The 16,763-nt window shown below is 37.8% G+C and overlaps 1 long non-coding RNA gene across 1 annotated transcript; it reads right to left on the bottom strand.

The window, feature by feature from the left end:
- Positions 1 to 12,321: 12,321 nt before the first annotated feature.
- On the bottom strand, positions 12,322 to 16,349 carry LOC108407812 (uncharacterized). Its single transcript, XR_012131950.1, has 3 exons — positions 16,166 to 16,349; positions 14,212 to 14,312; positions 12,322 to 12,745 (listed from the first exon to the last, which is right to left on the bottom strand). It is a non-coding gene; the product is annotated as an uncharacterized lncRNA (long non-coding RNA).
- Between the last annotated feature and the right edge of the window lie 414 nt (positions 16,350 to 16,763).

Consider the following 16,763-nt stretch of genomic DNA (forward strand, 5'->3'; position numbering starts at 1 on the left):
TGTCCTCTAGTCTGGCTATTACTGATCTCATCAAAGCTTCCTTCTCAGCAACCCCTCCCTGCTTTCCCTGGAAAATCCTCCTACTGATCCCATCCATCTCTCAAGGCCTAGCTTCTTTTCTCTCTCCCATAAAATTTTCTCTCAACAAATTCTAGTTGTATTTCCAGACACTTCTGTCATTTTTTAATCTATGTTACCAATCCCCTAGAGGCAGAGACTATACTATATGCTGCTTTGCCCACCCAAAGGACCTTTCTTTCTCAATATTTTGCAGATAGGAATTCAACAAATGTCTGTCCATGATTCAAATTTCTATTCTATGTAAACAGGCATATTTGCCACTTGTCAGTGTCAGCCTTCTCACTGCTTGTTTTGATAGTGTCTGAAGCCAGATGTCTTGAGTGGAATTAATTACAATCCCTCTGGGATCCCATATCTCTTTCTATGTTTTCTGTCCCAGTTACTGATACCACCATTTCTTCAACCATCCAAACCAAAAACCTCCCATATTTGATCCCTTATTATTTTTACCTCTTGTATTTAACCGGTTGCTAAATTTAACTGATGTTCCCACTACCGCACACTGCCCCGTAACAAAATTCCTGTCTTTCCATTCCCACTGCCAGTGCCGTGGTTCGTGTCCTTGTGCGCCAGTCACTACTGCAACAGCTTCCTGACTGATGCCTCCAGTCCTCGCCCCCTGGCCCTCCTTTCAGAGGGTCGCCAAAGTCAAACTTGACAAGTGCCCTTTCGCTTTCCAAAAGACTATTAAGAATAAAGAAAAAGTGTCATTGTATGACATTTTAAATCCTCCCCCATTGTTTCCCCTCATTTTTTTGCTTCACCTTTCCCCATCCCACCCCATCCATCCACATACAGTGTTCTGAGCCTGCACACCTCACCTTTCTTCATGCTTCTCCCAGTTTGAAATGCCTTCCTCTGTTCCTACTAATTTAAACTCTGTAGCCCCTGTCACATAGCAATTATAACATATTATTATTACCATTAACAGCTGAATTCTTATGTTATTTTCTCTGTGAAGTTTGTCTTGATTTTGCAAATGAATATCAATGGGTCTCTCCTCTACACTCTGTGCTTACTAAGTCTCCATACAAACTTTATTTTTTATATAGTTAGCTCTTTACATATCCTTCTCTTCACACTTGTTTGTGAGGTCTTTGAGAAGAGAGACTGTGGCAAACCCATCTGCATATTCTCAGTATCTAGTTCATACTTGGTACATAGTAATTGCTCCTTAATTGTTTGATGTATGTATGAAAGAGTGAATGGTTTCTCTCATCTAATTATGCTGAGGAATTGTTTATATTACATGATTCACATTGTCCCATTTATTTCCTTCAGTTAGCAACAGCAAGCATGTGTATTTTTTAATGCATGATTTAATTTTTTAACATATTTTTATGAGGGCATTATTTGTACATAGACGAAAAGATTTTTTTAATAGCTTAGAAAGAAAAATACCAGTTCCCCACTTCTTTGTCATTTTGCCATTTTAAACTCCTAACCATTTCTTCTTATTTTTAGGTTGTATCCGTAAATAATATGTGTATACTGAAATTTGTTAGTTTATCTATTGATTTGCAATTATGCTTGGTAGATTAAGTAAACTCTGTCCAGTACAGAAGACCATAATCTGAGACAAGAGTTTTGTCTACACAGAGCCAGCTGATTTTCAAAGGGATTTGCCCTGTGTTAGCCCCTGATTTTCTGTCACTCAACTACCTGATTTCTTAGTTAAACTGATATGATCATGGTGTAAGTCTTGGGGCTGTCTGTAGAGTCCACTGTAATGCTTGTTTCTCTCCAAGCTGTCAGGTGATACCAATATTTAAACATTGGTTGAAGATTAATTTCTTATATTTGCATTTATTAAATGCAATAATCTTTCATTAAAACCTTCACAAAGACAATATATAGTCATCATCCATGTACTTCCATGGATTCACTCATATGACTTTTGGAAAATGCCAGGGCCATTTCCAGTTTGGAAATATATGGGAGTACAAGTAATACAAAGATAACATCTGTAAAGCACAATTATTCCTTTGAAACTTCTCAAGAAAACATTTTAGCAATACTGTTATTAGGCAAAATTAAACATAAATTTCAGAGCAATTCAGTACATCTCTGAGAGAAGACATATGAAAGTTAGTCTTTGTTTACCTTTAGTCATCTGGGTACAACTTCATGCCTCAAGGGGAAATGGTGTCAAACATAAACTGTGTTTGTCCTAGACATGTTCATTTAGTTGGAGGAGGTCATTTAAAGGCTATGAGATGTCCAGAAGGTTGTTTCTTTACCCATTGGCCAAGAAAGCACAACAAAGATAGAGATAAGGTAAAGAAAACAAAAGCAGGTGTGGTCTAACCCTAGAAGGTCTGTACTTAGGAAGAATTAAACAAGTTTTAATCATTAAAATACAGAGCCAGGTGATGTTTCATATCGCTGTGTGGTCAGACTATTAACAGCGGTGTTGTCATCAGCAACATCATTATTGTGTCTGAGTCATGTGTGTGCAGGCCTTTTAGTGACTCAGAGTGATATCATCAGTGTGGGCCAGGGGGATACTGGCAAAGACTGAATCCAGTAGAGGAAGGGCCAAAGAAAGTTGGCTTTTGAGTCAACAACATTAATCTCTACACTGTCTAAACTAGGGAAAGCCCAGAGTGTCTCCACGGTCAAAGACAAGCAAATAGAACATTGATGAAAGTAAAATCTTTATTAAATAAATGGTCTTCTATGCAAATTTTTAAATAAAAAAAAACTACAATGAAATAAAATAGTACCATATTTCCCAACATATTTTCAGAAGTCAGTCTTTGGGTTTAGTGATTTCTGGATTTCTTCACTAGATATGATTTTTGAGTGTGATGTTTTTCATCTGGCATGTCTTTGTCTATTACTTTCTTTGCAGGCTGTTGTGGGTAAAATTGTAACATTTCCAGAATATCTCACCTGGCTTTAGTATAGCTGCATATCAGTAGGCATTCAGAAGGGGAAAGAAGTCTGGCTTTAGTGTGTTTGCATCATTCTTCAGGGGTGAAGAGAAGTTCATCTCCATATGAATGAGTAATTACCTGGGCAAGGAGGGCTTTATCTGTGTGAGTGGTGAGGGGAGGACGGGTTTTGCTTCTGCTAGAGCAGGAAAGAGAGATGGCCCAGGACTGCAGTTTGTGAGCAATAAACACATTTTAAACTTTATTTCTCCCTTTGACTGATTTCGGTTTTTAGAGGTATTTTGCCCCAGGATTTCCTCTCGTGGGACTTACAGCTGTTAAACTGAATAGAGGCAGACATTACTCAGAATGAGGATGGATACTGTCTGTTTTCTAGTAATGAAGCTTTATTTTAAATGTCTACTTTGTCACAAATAATTTTTTTTGTGATGATGCAATTAAAAAAAACCTCTTTCGATGTTTATCAGCAGACTATATGGATTTATAGATCTAAAGAGAGATTCAGATTCCTCAAGGCTGGAAGATGCCTTACAAAAGAATGGATTGTAAACAATGAACTTGCTTTTCTTATGTCTAAAGCTGCCATGGGACGTTAATTCCTTCCAGAGTTGGAGCAATTCTAGTCAATTTCTAATCATTGTTTCTCATTTAAAAAAAAGTCACATTCTTTGAAAAAGCATGTGTATGTGTATACATTGATTACATACAGAAAAGAACTCATGACTATTTTATCATTAATGCTTTATTTTTGTGTTTTTATTTTTATAATGCATATTTATATAAGATGACAATTAAGCCAGAACAAAATAATTCAATTGATTTTGAATATTACTTCCTACGTGTGTAAATGGAAAACAATGAAAATGCTCTACTGGAAAATAAAAGGCAATTCATCATACTTGCACCTGGATTCTTCTATGAATCATTGAAAAAAATATTTGGCTTATATGTAAGGATTTCCTCTGTATTAAATGAGAAATGACTTATCTTTTTATCTTTCAGTCTTACCACCATATCAGGTATTGCAGTTAATTTTCCTCTAATTTTTTCTCTAAGTTAAGTTTTAAAAATTTATTTTGATATTCAGCATAATGTATATTGAGTGACAAATTCTAAATCAAGAGACCAGAACTGGGGCTCTAGCTTAGCTACAGATTTGCTGTGTGGTTTGAGGACTAATCAGATAATCTCTACATGCAGCAGTATTTGCACCTAGAGGAATCTACAAGAGATTTGATACAGTGTTGTCTAAGGCTCCCCTTGGTTTGTGCATTAGGTGAAACCTTTGGTCACACTTGGTATACATTTTACCTTGGCCATCAGAAGTTTGTCCCAGACCTACCTCAGAACAATGTGATATAAAGACAGACTCTGTATTATATTCTCCTTCCCCAGACTCAAACTCACTTGTAGCTGGGACTGAAAAGCTCACACAACAGGGGCATATGTTTTCTATTTGGAAAACAGATCTGCTGAGACCATTCTAATCACCTTCCTTTGAACTTGACAGCTCAGTAAACAAAACAATACCTCTAAACTATTCCAAACACCAGCATGAGCTGCCATCCTTGTTAAGTTAGTATGTGAATCTCTCTCTCTCCTTTTTGCCTTTATTGAAAGTGACATATAGTATTTCTGCATCAAATTAAATCTGGCCCACATGGAGCTCTTTTACACAGAAAATGCGAGAACATGGGTTCTTGGCAGATGTAAGGTAAATATAGAACCTCTGATGGTGTTTGGGTGCTATGAAGCTTATTCATTGCCACAGACCAGCAATGACTACATCGTTCACAAGTGGTGAGACTGTAATAAAGTTGTGCAACTCCTCCAAAAGTTGTGGTATTAAAACATACTACTGCCAATTTTATTCATTTCTACTTATCTATCTAATTGTGCTTACTTCTATGGACAATTTTACTTCTTTCCGTTCCTCTTTTCAGTTACTATGTGAAGGATTGGCTTAATAGTTTGGGTGCAGCAAGAAATGGTGACAGTCAGTCTTGAGTCTGAAATGTATTCTGGGGTCTGGGAAAATGGGTTTTGAAAGAATTCTGAGCTCAATTGACTATATTCAGCTGTTTAAGTGAAACCATACTAACCTGAATCTCATAAACTGGCAGACCATGAACTTGAAGACAGGTAAGTTCTTTATGGACCAACAGACATTTTAGCCCTGGTGGTGAAAATATGACTATCTGTTTTTGTTCAAAACTTAGTAAATAATGTTATGACATTGCAAGTTGAAGAATAACTTGACTTTGAATTTACAGTTTTGAGTCTGTATGAGCTATCTTTAAAACTTTTTAGCTTATAATTCCTGGTCACTGATACATAATATTCATTCAGCAGGAGATTAATGAGGTCTTACTATGTGCCAGGGACTTTGTCAGATGTTGGGGCTATAAACACAAATCAAAATTGACTGAAATTCTGGGAGTTACAGAGTTTAGGTATTACTGATCATCTGTTGGTTTCCAGATAATAATTAACCTCTAGGCTTCTTTGTGGGGGGCATTATGATGACTTCGCTATTAAATTTAAGGAGAGAACTCCGTTTTGTTGGCCTACATATGAACATCCCACATTTTGAGAATTGGGTGAGGTCCTCTAGAATGTTGTAGGAACCCAGGACTAGCATTTGCTAATGAATCTAGCATTCATTTCTTTCCATGTGTCTCAAAAGCCACTGTTTCAAAGTCTTTTCAACTTCGAGGAAAGAAAAGGCAATTTTGAGGAAAACAGCCTCAATAAATTTTCCTGCTCATGGTCCTGCAATAAGAAGGTTCTCATTTCCTGTTTGTAGATGATCAGGAGACTAGGAACACCATGCTTTATGAAAAGCTAGGCCACATTCTTATTAGCCTAAATAACTCATTTACAAACACATCTTCTATTTTTGTATTGGTTTTGGTAAGTTGTGTATTTCTAGATACATATTCACCTCAGTTTTAAAATTTACTGATGTGAAGTTTATTATATCCTCATCATTTTATTAATGTCTCAGAATCTTTAATGATGTTCCACTTAGTGATATTACCCTTGATTACTGAAATTTGTCTTTCTGTCCCTCCCTCCTTCTCTCCCCTTTCTGGTTCTCTCTCTCTTTCTCTCTGAGTCCTTCCTGGGGGTTGTTTTATTACTCTTTTTAAAGAGTCATCATTTACCTTTGTAGTTCCATTGTGTTAATTAATTAATTTATGCTTATTATTTCCTTTTTCTATTTTCTTTGTATTCACTATGTTCTTTTTTAACCTTTTGATATGGACACTTAGATTATTGACTTTGAGCCAATATATGTATTTAAGGCTATAAATTTCTCTTTAAGCATGATATTAGTTACAACCTGTACATTTTGATATATAGTATTTTCATTATAATTTGGCTCAAAATTGTGTTTTCTAATTTTCATTAGTTCTTCTTTGACCCAAGGGTTAGTTAGAGATGTATTACTTAATTTCAAAAAAGAGACTTCCTAATTATCTTTTTCATGTGCTCTCCATCTTCATTCCACCATGATTAGAGTGTATCCTCTACATTATTTCAATTCTTTGAAATTGGTGATATTTTCTGTATAGCCCAACATATGTCATTTTGGAAATGTTCTGTGAACATTTGAGAAAGATGTGATTTCTGCAGTTTGAGGCTACGATGTCCTAATGGATGAGGTCAGGCTTGCTGATCATGTTGTATAAGTCTACTCTCTACTTTGTACTTTTTGGTCTGCTTATTCACTAAGAGTTTTTATTATACACTTCTGTCATTTATATCAAATGCTATTTCTACACCTATTGAAATTTTGTATTACTTTCTTGTTTATTAATGTGGTAAATTATATGTATTTATTTTTTAAATGTTAAGTGAACTTTACATTTTAGTCCTGGTGTGTTACATTTTTGAAAAAATGTGTTTCTGAATTTGTTTCCTAGTATTTTGTGTCTCTTGTATCTGTAGCTTTGTGCCCTCTTTTGTCACTTTGGAAACCCCCTCACTATCATCTTTGAAATATTGCTGTCACATTCTCTTTCTCCTTTCCTTCTGAGAGTCCAAATACTTGTATGTTAGAACCTTTTAATATCTCCCAATGATTTTTATGTTCTTTTCTGTGCTTTTTATTAATTTTTCTTTTCAAGTTATAGTACACATATTTCTTCCTGATCTGTATTCCATTTTATTATCATTCATTATGTGCATGATATCTTTATTGAATTTTTTCAGTTCTGAGTCTTCATTTTATTTTGAAAATAAATTTATGTTCTATTCCAGAATTTTTCTTGTCTTAAAAAAATTCTTGAATATATTATTGATAGTTAATTTCATGTCTGGTATTTTCATATTGAAGCTATCCCATGGGTCTTTTCTGTTATCTGTATTTCCTCTCATTTCTTGGTCATTTGTTTTGGCCATCATATCTTTGGTATGATACTTCCTGTTGAATATAAGAGATAATATTTGTTAATTTTTAGAGGTAGTTAGGAGCCATGGCTGATTTACTTTTTCTTCAGAGAGGCTTTTTCTTTGCTTCTGGTAAGAAGCTGAATTAGAGTCACTGACAATGCCACATCATTTTAATCCAGTTTGGGGATTGAGTTGATTTGAACTGGGGTTCAATCTCTGCAATGTTTGGGCTACCGCCAGTTCAATTTTCTTCCTTAGGTGTTGTCTTTGAGGTACCAACCAAAAGATCAGGCTGTTTACCAAGCGTCTTCTACTTTGGCACGCAGTGTATTCCAGTTTTTGTCCTCCTAGCAGTATAAATCTAGCAAAATCTCTGATCAGCTTTCAACTCCTTTTCCTCCACTTTCAAAATGAGCAAAAGCCTTGAGGTAGAAAGAGGAATCCAAATGTCTGGATCATGTCTCTGGACTGTCCTCGTTTTTTGATGGGGGTTATGTACTCTCCAAATCTTCACTGCCTCAGTAGCTCTTGAATGCCTTTAAATAGATTTGAAACTATTTTCTCTAGCTCTTTTTGTTGTTTTCAAGGAAGTGGAGATGGGCCAAAACTACTTATTCCATTTTTGCCTGGAGCTAAGTCAAAACTAAAATCTTGATTTAAGAGACCTTTTCTATTTTACTCACCATCCTCTTTATTTTAGGAAATGTACTCAGTTCCTTAAGCCTGAAATACAGAAATCATCCTTGGTTTGTCATTTTCTCATGTATCTCATATCCACTTCATAAATACATCCTGCCAATTCTCCTTCCAGGATGTTCTTTTGAAGTTCTCTGACTTCATTGCTTTGACCAAATCTGAGCCACCTTTAACTCTGGGGGTGGCAGGGGGGAATCCCAGGGCAAAATACCTCTGAAACCGAAATCAGTCAAAGGGAGAAATAAAGTGGGAGAAACCGTTAATTGCTTGCAAGCAATGGTCCTGCGTCTCTCTCTCTCTCTCTCTCTCTCTCTCTCTCTCTTTCCTTAGAGAGCTCCACCCAATCTCTGTGGTCCAGATAAGCCCTGGCATTGCCCTTGGTAATTGCCTATTGATATGGAGATGGACCACTGCTCTCCACCCCTTGGAAACACCTGTTGATATCCAGATGCACTGAAGCCAGGCAAGAGATTCTGGAAATACTGCAATTTTACCCACACACCTTTCTCATCTATTTCATTGAAATAATCTTAATACTGGTATCCTTACTGCTATTCATTCTTCACAAGGAGGTTATTTTCCAGGAAATGGCCTTACAGCAGCTTGAATTTAGAATAAAATCTACTCCTTAGCATAGCTAACAAGGACATCCATGATCTGGCCTTTGACTGTTGCCCAGCTTCATCTCACACCCTTTTCCTTCTTTTACGCTACATGTCAGCTACAATGGCTTAAACCCAGTTTCTTTATTTGAAATTTGTCAGACACACAAAGTTGTTCCTCCCCCTTTCCCTGCCCACAGGGCGTCACAGGGTTTTTGCACAAGCTGTCTCCCTGCACTGTTGGTGAGGCTAAGTCCTTTTTGTCCTTCAGGTATCCACTTAAATATACCTTAGTGAGGTTGTCCACATTATGTGACAGAGATACCATGATATAAAAATGTAGAAGAAGAGTAAATTAAAGTAAGGAAATTAGTAGTCAGGAATGATTTGGGGGAAAATGAATTGGAATGCAAACCAAATGTAATCATAGAGCTGATGCCCAGCTTTGGAAGGCAACTTTATTGAACAATAATGGAAAACACGCTTGGAAAGATCAGGTATATCCATGTTAAGAGGAACCCTGGGAGTCAGGCAGCAGGAGAGTTTACATATGACATGGAGTAAGAGCAAAAGGGGAGAAGAGGAAGGGTGATTGGATGAGGAACACATGGGCTAAAGAAGATGAGGCTGATGGCAGTGTATCGGGTGGCCTAGAGGTTAAGAGGAATCAGGAAGGTCAGTTTAGAGGCTCTTGTAATCCAGGTGTGAGATGATGAGGGGCTGGATGAGGGTGGTAGCAGTCAGGATGCAGAGGCTATGGATTTCAAAGGACAGTTTGGCAGGACCTGATGACTGATGGGATGTAAGGAATTAAGAGGAAAAAAAAGTCAAAGTGTACCCCCCCCCCCCCAGAATTTTGTGTCTGGAAGACTGAAGGGTGAGGAAGTGAGAAGATAAGAACTTCATTATATTTACAGTTTGATTTGGAGGTAATAACAAATTATATGGGAGAAGAAGTGGGAAGTGAGAACGTTTTGTCTTCAAAGGAGAGGATCAACCTAGAGATGTGGTGATAGGCCCCAGTGTCCCAGAAGCTAAGGGTGCCCCACTTTCCTTTAAAGAGTCAGCAGCCAGACAGACTGAAACCATAGTGTCTGGCCTTGGAATATGGGTTGTAAAGTCCAGGAATCTCATGGTGCTCATCTATTTCTTGACTTCCTTTTTCTGTGAGACTATAACAAAGACTTTGCTGAGCATGACAAGAGATAAGGGAAGGTCATGTTTTGGAATCCTCTTGCTGTGGTGTTCTAACATATTGGGCCTATAAAACCCTCAGTGTGTTTTTGCCCCAAGTACTTTTCTTATTTTTTAAACCCATATGTACTTTGGAGTCAATTTAATCCATATGTTTCTGATTAATTTATGCTTAGCTCATCAAAATGTTGTTTTAAGAAAAGCTTATAAAAAAACAGTCATGCTTCACCAGCCACTGATGAAATCAACTCCAGAAGACTGTAGCTTAGTCAGAAAATCAGACAGACTGAGGGTCCAGTGGGTTTCAAAATCTGGAAACTCATTGTTATGTCCACAGTGAAATTGAGTATGTTCAACACTTTGGGGGGAAAATCTCAGTATTTTGTCTTTATACATGTGTGTGTTTGTTTTTTTTTTAAATTTCTGGATGTATTGATTTGTTCTTTGGATTAACTATGATTGCTTTACTTAGTCATTCAGCCAGCTTCCAGGTTGCTATTCATACAGCAAAGTTGGGAGGAGGCTGAGAGATGGCACAAAATGGTGAGTCCATTTCCACGGTGTTTATATGCAGTTGCATTTTTTACATTCGAAAGGTGTTTTTGCAGTGTAGGCCATGATAAATTTTATAGAAAATTTATATATTTCATTTACTTAGGTCAAAAAGGTGGAATTATACATGTGTCTCCATCACTGTATTCAAGAATTAGAAACAAAATGGTTTTAAAACTAATTCATTATTTGAGATTACCAGTATTTCAGAAAAATCCTTAAAGATAAATAATGACTATGTCCCAGGGTTAGAATTTAGATAATTTTTTTTCTAATACCAGAACATTTGCATGGATATCATAAAGAAGCTTCAACCAAATACCATCTTGTCTATTTTATTTGAACATCCCTATCACATCACTAATAACTGAAAATTAATTCTACCTTTCCGCCTTCCCTTCTCTGCCTTTTTTGCTGATATTGTTTCATATGCTTGCTCCCTCAGTGTTGTTTATAAACAATGCTCGTTAAAAATAAAACATGATTTCATTGTAGCTTATCTTTTTCTTCTGCTTTTACTCCTCACAGACTCTTTGAGGGATCTCAACGACTCCAAGTCTTCACGGATATCTGTGAACTAGACATTAAAATTTATATTCAGACTTCAGTCCATTCCCTCATGTTCTAGACTGGTGTGTACAAATACATTCATTTAAGTGTCCAATAAAAAATGGACAAGCCCCAAACAAAGCTCAACTTCTTTTGTCAATTTCCTTTTTCTTCTCCTCCTTCTTGTCCTGTAATTCCTATTCTGGCTTAGAGTACCACTGTCTACCTTGTGACCCAAACTGAGTACATAGATGTCAGCCAACATTCTTTCCTCTTGTTTACTGCCAACACCTAATCAGGTACAAACCTTCCAACTCTATCTCTTAAATTCACCTTTTTCCACTTTTTTCTACCTCCATGGCCACAACCAGGAGGCAAGAGGCTCCCGGTTAATAGACTTCTGGGTCTTGCTCTTCTCCCAGGAAATCTCAGTGCTGACCTGCCACCATTCCAAAATAAAAATATGGTCATTTTGCTCAGGTGCTTCAAACCTTTAGTGTTTCCTTTTTTTCTATATAGTGAAATCAAAACCATTTTGTCTTTCTAAGATACAATATGATCTTCCACCACTTACCTCTTCAAGTTCATTGGCTTCAGTTTTTACCTTCTCACACCAAATTCAGCCATACTGGATTTCAAGTTTAAGTTTTTCAAACTCACCATTTTCTTTTTAACCCATGCTTTTACAGTGTCCTTTTGTTTGGAATATTCATCTTCTGTATCTTTGCCTGGATCACATCTATGTATCCTTAGGTCTGGATTTAAACATAACTTCTTCCAAAAAGCCTTTTGCTTTTCTTACCTCTATATTCTGTAGTTGCCTCTGTTCTTTTTCTATCATAATATTCACAATACTTTATTTCATTTTAACTGCTTGCCTATCATAAACTCCATATGAATATAAACTCTTTGAAGGCAAATTTTTTTTACCATCCTTACTTGCCACTAAATAACAACTGTAGCACACTCAACACCTGGCACAAAAGATTTTCAATAAATATTTGTTGAACAGATGAGTAAAAAGCTTTCCATATCTCTATACTATCACACACAGTATGTCTTCTGTCTTGACTGCCTTTCTTTGTATTGTTTGATAGTGAATGCCTACCTTTGCTTTGACAATTCATTAACATCCCACAGAACTAGTTTCTACAACACATGCTCTGGGAAACGCTGAGTCCAACTATCTCCTTTGACACAACAGGAAACTGAAGCTGAGATAAATAAAGTGACTTACTGAAGGTCACACAGCTGGCTGTAATGGGGAACCAGAATGCAATGTATTCCCTGCTTTGCCATAATTTTCTAGCCAGTGATAACTCGGTTTCATTTGTAAAATAAAAGACTTGCCATTTTTTAATGACATCAAATCACTTTTTCATTTATTATTTGCTAACAAGGACACATTTTGTCAACAATTTCTGGTTCATCCAATAACGCAATAAAAGACAGTAAAGGATGAGTACACATATGCCATTGATAATGTGAGAATGAGAACATTAACAATAGGATGAAGTGGGCTGCATCATCTGAGTAAACTTTTCCACAGTAATAAAATGATCAGTCCTGCACATCATCAGAGTTTGGAGTCTCTCATTGGGAATTTGGTATTTATTTTAACCAACACTTTTAAAAAAATATGTTGCTCCTCCCTGAAGATGTAAAAATTCACCATTTATTAAGTCTTCTTGGCTGAGTCGAGGATTGTAGCATTCACATTCTCACATGCAAAATATTTCCTAATCCCAGCAAACGTTTCACATCTGCTCTGGGTAACTGGCCAAAAAAACAAGAAATAGAGGCATTCTTAGAGGATCTTTGTTGATCGCCAGCCAGTCTCCTTGACATTGGAGAAGAGCTACAGTGAAAGGGACTCCTCCCCCACCCTCTCCCTTCTCCCCAAGTATTTCTTCTCTTGGTTCCTTCATGACACTTTCTGCATGGAAAGCACACCCCTCTATGCTAATATGCAGGAACCAGGCCAGATTTCCAGTTGTGTTTTTAGTTCTGTCTACTCTTTCCACACCCATTGGAAAGCTAAGAACAGATCTGTGTGACTTCCAGCTGTGTCTTGGCTACCCTAGTCTCACTTCTACCACATGGAAATTCTTCACCCCTTATAATCAAACTTAACTCCAACACTTAATAAACACTCAAGTGGTGATTTGCGAAGATCCAATTAATAGCATATTCATTTTCTTGTTCAGCTCCTATTTACTGGTTGTATTTTCTATGGTAGTCTCAACTTCACAGTCTTATTCTGTTGTGTTTTTGGCTAATCTATCTGAACACATGAGACCTTTGTCTGTCTCTGGAGTGAAGAGAAGTGGAGTTGTCCCAAAGATCATTCATACCAGAAATGGCTTGGTGTGCTTTCATTGTGATCCGACTTCCTCTATTTATTGGAAGCTAATGTTCAGCTAGTGATGAATGTCTTAGCTTCTGGGCCATTTTCATTACTATCACATGGTTTCCAGGCCTAAGTTTAAGTGGCAAAGTGAGAACATTGCTGATAGTCTTAGAAGTGGGTGAAGCATTGGTGCAGAAGGGAAGATTTTAAAACAGAACATATTTGGTAGCAAGTGACAGAAAATCTAACATATATTGGTTAAAACCTAACTCAGAATAAAGCCAAGAAGATGTACTGGCTTAGAACTGAAAGGATCAGAGGTAGGTTGGCTTCAGGCATAGCTGGATCTGGGATTGACAATGCCATCAGTATTATGTCTCCCACTATCATCTCTGTTTCCTTTTGTGTTGGCTTCATTTTCAATCAGATTCTCCCTTTATGGTGGCCAGTACCTTTATGAGTACATTTTATTCTTTCAGGAACCTCAGTAGTTGGTTTTTCCAACAAAAGTAGTGAGATTAACTGATTGACATGCTTTCCCTGAACTAATAATAGGGACTCTGTGTGGAACATGTTGATTAATCAGACCTATGTCATATACCTTCCACAAGTCACATGGAATAAGAATAAGGTCAAGATGGTGTCCACAGGATTATCAGAATCTTACTACCACGAGAAAGGAGGAAATATTGTTGACAGAATAAGAACTCATCTCCATTAAGGTCTCATAACTAGCTGTACTGAGATATAGTCCCACCTTAAAAAAAAGAACAAACCCTGTAGGAAAAGGCAAGAAATAAAAATATCCTGAGGGAAAGACTTAAAGTCTTTTTATATGACTGTTGTAGTTGAAGATGAACCTGGTAGTGTAATTGATGATAGAGTTGCTTACCAAAAGCTAATCATTGCTTGGAAATGAGGTGACTGTGCTCGCAGGTGGATTTGCAGGGGAGTGAAATCATGTTTGTGGACAGAGATATAGTCTGGCATCACCTGTGAGAACAAAGAATAATAATGACCTATTTTGAAAGAAAACCACCTTTATTTCCTCTATTTAATTTTAGTTGTGCAAAGGTACTCCTGGGGATTTCCAGGGGGATATGGTGAGAGCCAAGTGACTATTAACGTGTTTCCTGAGACTATGTGGAAGTAAGACCCATAGTCTGCCTCTGCCGAGGACATCAGGAAATTGCATCCAACATCCATCCTCATCATGGAAGAAAGGGTTGGGGGAAGGGGCAGGTCCTGATAGTGATACATGTGGGAGAGAGAGAGGCTGACCAGCGTGTGTCTCACCTTTTCTCCACCCTCTAGTCTTTGTGTAAGTGGGCAATGTGGCTACAATGGGTTGGAAGTAAAGCAGCGGTGGGCCCCAGGAGGGCTCTCTCCAGCCTATATATGGGGATGTGCTTGGAGGTCTTGGTGATTAGGTCTCTGGTGGCTGCCGAGCTCTGTGCTCAAGTGATGAACTAATGTTGTGGCTGTGTGTCTTGGGAATTTTAGCCACATGCAGGCTTGCAAATGCAGCTTTTTTTCTCTGCTCTATTGTTTTTTTCCTGTTTCTGAAGACTTGTTTTTTTTTTTATTTTGCCATCTTTGTACTCAAGGACAGACTCACCCCCTGGGCTGCTGGAAGACATTTCACCCCTTGAAAAATAACTGTGTTGGACCTAACTAAGTTTATTAAAGTCTGACCTGGAAGTATGGTCCCAAGTACTCTCAAGGCTGGGAAGGGACTGAGGGAAACCTAAGCCTCATGTATTGAAATGGAATCTGTCGTTGTCATAGGGAACCTTCATTATAGGAAGGAGCCCTACACAGAGGCAGTGCTTTACCAGCAGAGGCTGCAGGGAGATGAGCAGGCTCCTTCATTCACTGCGTCCTCAGATGGAATGAGGAACCACGGGGCCTCCACCCACCAGGCCTTCCCCTTTCTTCAGCTCCTTCCTTTGGCTGGGCCTGGGCTTGTCCCTAACTGCTTCCTTTGTTCCATTTCTTCTCTCTCGTCTGCCCTCAGGCCTATGTGTCTGGAACAAGCTCTCCCTTGCAGTTTGCCAGTCTAACAGCTCCTTTGCTGACCTGTCTTCAATATTTTATCTTTGGAGACATTTGACTGCATCTCTCCACTAAGGTCAGGGGTTTGCAAGGAGAGGGAGGTTCAGAGAAAGCTTCAAATTAGGGGAGGATGAAAAGAATTACTTCTTAAGCTTTGGAGCCACTCAGCTCCACACTACTTCACTCTGAGTTGTTTCTCTTAAGTGAATTAACAAAACTGTCATTCTGGACTTCTTAACCAATAATGATGACGCATATAGGAACAATAATCATTTCTGTAAGTTTCCAGCTAATTTCATATCCTTATCTCCTTTAATCCAAATGACTATTTTCATCTTACAGATAGGGAAATAGATTCAGAATAGTTCTATGTCTTGCTATAGACACACCACTTGGTAAATGGTCTTTCCATGGAAAACAAACTGTCTGTTATTAGCAGTAAATAGGATAGTGGCCAAAGGGGTGATTTCCTTAACCTAAGCTGATTCAGAGTTTGCTTGAAATCTGGAAGAGTTGCATAAGATTTTTATCTTTTAAAAATGTACTAGAGTTTAGGTCACCAAATTCCTTGCCTGCCATTTCATCTTCTATATCCTTTATCTGGACTCTGAGTATAAATGACAAACTCTCCTATGCCCCAGAACACCACCTGACTGCCACCTCACCCATCCTGCTTTCACTGGCTCCTGGTTTTACTTAAAATTCTCTCATCCATGTGCCAATCTCCCAACTTGTCCTTGCTCATTTTAGGGAAACAAACTGATACCAGCAAAATAGCAAAAGTTACTTACATATGTACTTTCTCCATGGCACCAGGATTGCCTTTCCATGTTTGCTCATTCTGTCATTCAATGCTAGGACTAGCAACCAAGGGATTTATTCGTATTTTCATTCTGTATTGCTCCTCACAGCAGGAAAGGGTATTCAGTAACAGCACGGGGCTTTTGAAACCTCCAGGTGGAAATGTGCTTTCTTTTCTTTTGTGTGGACAAGTAATTTCTGCTTGACTTTAAGTAAACATTTTATTTCGTGTAAACCCCCCCCCCCCCAAACTTGTTCTGTTTAGAGAGATAGGGAGAAATGTGAGTCATGACATGCAGAAGAAACAATTTATGTGTGTTATTTTATAGAGCTTCATGGTTTGCCCAATAGTTGGAGACAAGCAAACGATTATCTAGTAAGACTGAGGGCTTGGCTTAATAGGTAAATACATGGAAATGAATCTCATGCTCTTGGCACTGTTTATATATCTACATGAAATCCATGGGGCAGTCCCACCAGCACTGAATAATTAAATCCCTTGCTTGTGTTACTTCACAGCTTCTTCAAGGCTTTGCCAAGAGTGAAAACTGAGACAACTACTGGTAGATTAAAATGCTGATTTGAGGA

This window comes from Manis javanica, chromosome 5 (genome assembly GCF_040802235.1).
Source record: "Manis javanica isolate MJ-LG chromosome 5, MJ_LKY, whole genome shotgun sequence".
Classification (NCBI taxonomy): Eukaryota; Metazoa; Chordata; class Mammalia; order Pholidota; family Manidae; genus Manis; species Manis javanica.